At 49.6% G+C, this 6,208-nt stretch overlaps 7 non-coding genes across 7 annotated transcripts; all 7 read right to left on the bottom strand.

Moving 5' to 3' along the window:
* Positions 1-485: 485 nt before the first annotated feature.
* Positions 486-649, bottom strand: LOC115430875 (U1 spliceosomal RNA). The gene has a single exon (XR_003937004.1). It is a non-coding gene; the product is annotated as a U1 spliceosomal RNA (small nuclear RNA).
* A 654-nt stretch (positions 650-1,303) lies between these two features.
* On the bottom strand, positions 1,304-1,494 carry LOC115430888 (U2 spliceosomal RNA). Its single transcript, XR_003937015.1, has one exon. It is a non-coding gene; the product is annotated as a U2 spliceosomal RNA (small nuclear RNA).
* Positions 1,495-2,319: 825 nt separating this feature from the next.
* LOC115430882 (U1 spliceosomal RNA) lies at positions 2,320-2,483 on the bottom strand. The gene has a single exon (XR_003937009.1). It is a non-coding gene; the product is annotated as a U1 spliceosomal RNA (small nuclear RNA).
* A 653-nt stretch (positions 2,484-3,136) lies between these two features.
* LOC115430887 (U2 spliceosomal RNA) lies at positions 3,137-3,327 on the bottom strand. Its single transcript, XR_003937014.1, has one exon. It is a non-coding gene; the product is annotated as a U2 spliceosomal RNA (small nuclear RNA).
* An 825-nt stretch (positions 3,328-4,152) lies between these two features.
* Positions 4,153-4,316, bottom strand: LOC115430871 (U1 spliceosomal RNA). Its single transcript, XR_003937000.1, has one exon. It is a non-coding gene; the product is annotated as a U1 spliceosomal RNA (small nuclear RNA).
* A 653-nt stretch (positions 4,317-4,969) lies between these two features.
* Positions 4,970-5,160, bottom strand: LOC115430893 (U2 spliceosomal RNA). The gene has a single exon (XR_003937019.1). It is a non-coding gene; the product is annotated as a U2 spliceosomal RNA (small nuclear RNA).
* An 829-nt stretch (positions 5,161-5,989) lies between these two features.
* On the bottom strand, positions 5,990-6,153 carry LOC115430878 (U1 spliceosomal RNA). Its single transcript, XR_003937006.1, has one exon. It is a non-coding gene; the product is annotated as a U1 spliceosomal RNA (small nuclear RNA).
* Between the last annotated feature and the right edge of the window lie 55 nt (positions 6,154-6,208).

Raw genomic sequence — 6,208 nt, 5'->3', positions numbered from 1 at the left:
CATGAATTGCATGGTTTCAGAACTGTTGACTTGCTCCATTCTGTTGCGAGTACGGAGCAACTGCCTACATCAAGCGCCAGCTTGAAAGTCAACTGTTTTTTCTCTACTGCGCCCTCCCTCCGTCGGAGCCTGAACTCATCCTTCAAGGTGCGCCGACAAAAGCGACACGCCAATCACTGCAGGTTAACTCGGCATGACGGTAAGGCCATGCTTTAAAAAAAAAACAAAAAAAACAAAAAGAGGCACACAGCTAGCAAGGGGGACACAAAAGGTATTCCGCAGGTAAAAACTGAAATGAAAGGTATTTCATCACATGTTAATGATGACGTTAATTGCCTGGTTTCAGCACTGTTGACTTGTTGCATTCTGTTGTGAAGACGGAGCGACTGCTCTTTCTCGCAAGGCCTACGTCAAGCGCCAGCATTGCCGCAGCCGCTTTTCTTCCCTTGGTGTGCATCTGTTTCTTTCCTCTTTGAACACATTCTCAGGGGAGAGCGCGAACGCAGTCCCCCACTATCAGAAATTATGCAGTCGAGATTCGCACATTTGGGGAATTCGCAGGGGTCAGCCCAACCCCAGTGCAATGATTGAGCCTCGCCCTGGGTGAACCACCTTCTTGATCATGGTTTCTCCCCTGCCAGGTAAGTATGACACCCAAGCGCGCCACAAAAGGGGGTGTTTTACAGACAGGCCCAGCTGACCTATGGCGCCCATCATCCACACGGCACCCAAAGCAAAGCAGTCTGAAAGCACCGTCGGTGACATTTTTTACCCCCGGCGGGTGACCGGCCACATGAGAAATCGGTGAGCAATTTCTATTTGAGGGATAAGCATGCACCAAGGAATTCGCACACGAGGCTTTTCTCCTCCCGCACTGACTGTCGACAGTTGCGCCCTCTGATTGGTCCAGGGGCCCCGGTAAAGAGACATGGCTTTCCAAACCCTTACTTGTCTTTAAACCAGCGCGCGAAATCTTACCTAGCCAGCATGGGCGGGCATTTAGATATCCCAGTGGAAACTGGTGTTTAAGCCGAATCAAAAGGGATCATCCCGTTTGAGCCACCACCCTGTGGGGTGCCATTCGGCGCCAAGAAAACCCACTCAGCGGTACAGGCAAATCTCAGCCCGGGCAAATTGAAACAGAGCGGCTCAACTTTTCAGAGACTCTCTCCCATCGTTTGTGAGCAAATTGCAAGGCAGTTGTTTAGCTAAAGCCTTCTCCAAGGAGAAACACCTCAACAGCATTTGTGCTGGTGTGTAACAAGGGCAACAGCTGACTCTTACCATTTGACATGCCGAGAGAAAGTGTTGCACCGCTCCTGGAGGCACTGCAATACCAGGTCGATGCGTGGAGTGGATGGAGCAAGCCCCTACTCCAGCTCCCTGATCCAAAAAGCAACTTAATATATGGTCTCCGGGTAGGGGACGTATCAGATATTAAACTGATAAGAACAGATACTACACTTGATCTTAGCCAAAAGGCCGAGAAGCGATGGGGAGAGGAGGTCAACAAGAGTGGCCCATTCTCCCCGTTGTAATTCTCCGTCACGGGTTAACGGAGTGTAACCTGAGCCGAGGGACGCATTCTCATGGGACACTGGCAGTACAGTCAAACGTGGAAACAAAGGTACGCTACGAGTGTCCGTTTCTTCCAGATAATTAATAAAACCACCAAAGACACTTCATGGCATTTGTAGTCATGTGACTTGCTACTGTCTAAATTGGCGACATCTGCCATCTTAAACTTAAAGCCAGCCCAAGCTTTTTCCTTTCAGTCACCCCGTAAATGTACACGTACTCGGTCCCAAAAGAAACAACAGTACGTTGGCTAGGGAGACGCACAACTCCATGTTGCAAGCGGCTTTGCGGTGGAACTCTGACCTCCGTCCGCTCTGTTGAATGGACAAAAAAAAAAAGAAAAAGTCAACTGTTTGTTCTCTGCCGCACCCTCCCTCCGTCGGAGCCTGAACTCATCCTTCAAGGTGCGCCGACAAAAGCGACACGCCAATCACTGCAGGTTAACTCGGCATGACGGTAAGGCCATGCTTTAAAAAAAAACAAAAAAAACAAAAAGAGGCACACAGCTAGCAAGGGGGACACAAAAGGTATTCCACAGGTAAAAACTGAAATGAAAGGTATTTCATCACATGTTAATGATGACGTTAATTGCCTGGTTTCAGCACTGTTGACTTGTTGCATTCTGTTGTGAGAACGGAGCGACTGCTCTTTCTCATAAGGCCTACGTCAAGCGCCAGCATTGCCGCAGCTGCTTTTCTTCCCTTGGTGTGCATCTGTTTCTTTCCTCTTTGAACACATTCTCAGGGGAGAGCGCGAACGCAGTCCCCCACTATCAGAAATTATGCAGTCGAGATTCCCACATTTGGGGAATTCGCAGGGGTCAGCCCAACCCCAGTGCAATGATTGAGCCTCGCCCTGGGTGAACCACCTTCTTGATCATGGTTTCTCCCCTGCCAGGTAAGTATGACACCCAAGCGCGCCACAAAAGGGGGTGTTTTACAGACAGGCCCAGCTGACCTATGGCGCCCATCATCCACATGGCACCCAAAGCAAAGCAGTCTGAAAGCACCGTCGGTGACATTTTTTACCCCCGGCGGGTGACCGGCCACATGAGAAATCGGTGAGCAATTTCTATTTGAGGGATAAGCATGCACCAAGGAATTCGCACACGAGGCTTTTCTCCTCCCGCACTGACTGTCGACAGTTACGCCCTCTGATTGGTCCAGGGCCCCGGTAAAGAGACATGGCTTTCCAAACCCTTACTTGTCTTTAAACCAGCGGGCGAAATCTTACTTAGCCAGCATGGGCGGGCATTTAGATATCCCAGTGGAAACTGGTGTTTAAGCCGAATCAAAAGGGATCATCCCGTTTGAGCCACCACCCTGTGGGGTGCCATTCGGCGCCGAGAAAACCCACTCAGCGGTACAGGCAAATCTCAGCCCGGGCAAAGTGAAACAGAGCGGCTCAACTTTTCAGAGACTCTCTCCCATCGTTTGTGAGCAAATTGCAAGGCAGTTGTTTAGCTAAAGCCTTCTCCAAGGAGAAACACCTCAACAGCATTTGTGCTGGTGTGTAACAAGGGCAACAGCTGACTCTTACCATTTGACATGCCGAGAGAAAGTGTTGCACCGCTCCTGGAGGCACTGCAATACCAGGTCGATGCGTGGAGTGGATGGAGCAAGCCCCTACTCCAGCTCCCTGATCCAAAAAGCAACTTAATATATGGTCTCCGGGTAGGGGACGTATCAGATATTAAACTGATAAGAACAGATACTACACTTGATCTTAGCCAAAAGGCCGAGAAGCGATGGGGAGAGGAGGTCAACAAGAGTGGCCCATTCTCCCCGTTGTAATTCTCCGTCACGGGTTAACGGAGTGTAACCTGAGCCGAGGGACGCATTCTCATGGGACACTGGCAGTACAGTCAAACGTGGAAACAAAGGTACGCTACGAGTGTCCGTTTCTTCCAGATAATTAATAAAACCACCAAAGACACTTCATGGCATTTGTAGTCATGTGACTTGCTACTGTCTAAATTGGCGACATCTGCCATCTTAAACTTAAAGCCAGCCCAAGCTTTTTCCTTTCAGTCACCCCGTAAATGTACACGTACTCGGTCCCAAAAGAAACAACAGTACGTTGGCTAGGGAGACGCACAACTCCATGTTGCAAGCGGCTTTGCGGTGGAACTCTGACCTCCGTCCGCTCTGTTGAATGGACAAAAAAAAAAGAAAAAGTCAACTGTTTGTTCTCTGCCGCACCCTCCCTCCGTCGGAGCCTGAACTCATCCTTCAAGGTGCGCCGACAAAAGCGACACGCCAATCACTGCAGGTTAACTCGGCATGACGGTAAGGCCATGCTTTAAAAAAAAAACAAAAAAAACAAAAAGAGGCACACAGCTAGCAAGGGGGACACAAAAGGTATTCCACAGGTAAAAACTGAAATGAAAGGTATTTCATCACATGTTAATGATGACGTTAATTGCCTGGTTTCAGCACTGTTGACTTGTTGCATTCTGTTGTGAGAACGGAGCGACTGCTCTTTCTCATAAGGCCTACGTCAAGCGCCAGCATTGCCGCAGCTGCTTTTCTTCCCTTGGTGTGCATCTGTTTCTTTCCTCTTTGAACACATTCTCAGGGGAGAGCGCGAACGCAGTCCCCCACTATCAGAAATTATGCAGTCGAGATTCCCACATTTGGGGAATTCGCAGGGGTCAGCCCAACCCCAGTGCAATGATGGAGCCTCGCCCTGGGTGAACCACCTTCTTGATCATGGTTTCTCCCCTGCCAGGTAAGTATGACACCCAAGCGCGCCACAAAAGGGGGTGTTTTACAGACAGGCCCAGCTGACCTATGGCGCCCATCATCCACATGGCACCCAAAGCAAAGCAGTCTGAAAGCACCGTCGGTGACATTTTTTACCCCCGGCGGGTGACCGGCCACATGAGAAATCGGTGAGCAATTTCTATTTGAGGGATAAGCATGCACCAAGGAATTCGCACACGAGGCTTTTCTCCTCCCGCACTGACTGTCGACAGTTACGCCCTCTGATTGGTTCAGGGCCCCGGTAAAGAGACATGGCTTTCCAAACCCTTACTTGTCTTTAAACCAGCGGGCGAAATCTTACTTAGCCAGCATGGGCGGGCATTTAGATATCCCAGTGGAAACTGGTGTTTAAGCCGAATCAAAAGGGATCATCCCGTTTGAGCCACCACCCTGTGGGGTGCTATTCGGCGCCGAGAAAACCCACTCAGCGGTACAGGCAAATCTCAGCCCGGGCAAAATGAAACAGAGCGGCTCAACTTTTCAGAGACTCTCTCCCATCGTTTGTGAGCAAATTGCAAGGCAGTTGTTTAGCCAAAGCCTTCTCCAAGGAGAAACACCTCAACAGTGTTTCTGCTGGTGTGTAACAAGGGCAACAGCTGACTCTTACCATTTGACATGCCGAGAGAAAGTGTTGCACCGCTCCTGGAAGCACTACAATACCAGGTTGATGCATGGAGTGGATGGAGCAAGCCCCTATTCCAGCTCCCTGATCCAAAAAGCAATTTAATATATGGTCCCCAGGTAGGGGACGTATCAGATATTAAACTGATAAGAACAGATACTACACTGGATCTTAGCCAAAAGGCCGAGAAGCGATGGGGAGAGGAGGTCGACAAGAGCGGCCCATTCTCCCCGTTGTAATTCTCCGTCACGGGTTAACGGAGTGTAACCTGAGCCGACGGACGCATTCTCATGGGACACTGGCAGTACAGTCAAACGTGGAAACAAAGGTACGCTACGAGTGTCCGTTTCTTCCAGATAATTAATAAAACCACCAAAGACACTTCATGGCATTTGTAGTCATGTGACTTGCTACTGTCTAAATTGGCAACATCTGCCATCTTAAACTTAAAGCCAGCCCAAGCTTTTTCCTTTCAGTCACCCCGTAAATGTACACGTACTCGGTCCCAAAAGAAACAACAGTACGCTGGCTAACGAGACGCACAACTCCACGTTGCAAGCGGCTTCGCGGTGGAACTCTGACCTCCATCCGCTCTCTTGAATGGACAAAAAAAAGAAAAGAAAAAGTCAACTGTTTGTTCTCTGCCGCGCCCTCCCTCCGTCGGAGCCTGAACTCATCCTTCAAGGTGCGCCGACAAAAGCGACACGCCAATCACTGCAGGTTAACTCGGCATGATGGTAAGGCCATGCTTTAAAAAAAAAACAAAAAAAAACAAAAAGAGGCACACAGCTAGCAAGGGGGACACAAAAGGTATTCCGCAGGTAAAAACTGAAATGAAAGGTATTTCATCACATGTTAATGATGACGTTAATTGCCTGGTTTCAGCACTGTTGACTTGTTGCATTCTGTTGTGAGAACGGAGCGACTGCTCTTTCTCACAAGGCCTACGTCAAGCGCCAGCATTGCCGCAGCCGCTTTTCTTCCCTTGGTGTGCATCTGTTTCTTTCCTCTTTGAACACATTCTCAGGGGAGAGCGCGAACGCAGTCCCCCACTATCAGAAATTATGCAGTCGAGATTCCCACATTTGGGGAATTCGCAGGGGTCAGCATAACCCCAGTGCAATGGTTGAGCCTCGCCCTGGGTGAATCACCTTCTTGATTATGGTTTCTCCCCTGCCAGGTAAGTATGACACCCAAGCGCGCCACAAAAGGGGGTGTTTTACAGACAGGCCCAGCTGACCTA

This window comes from Sphaeramia orbicularis, chromosome 12, assembly GCF_902148855.1.
Source record: "Sphaeramia orbicularis chromosome 12, fSphaOr1.1, whole genome shotgun sequence".
Lineage (NCBI taxonomy): Eukaryota > Metazoa > Chordata > Actinopteri > Kurtiformes > Apogonidae > Sphaeramia > Sphaeramia orbicularis.
The sequence above is the reverse complement of the archived record's forward strand: the minus strand, read 5'-3'. Positions and strand labels throughout refer to the sequence as shown.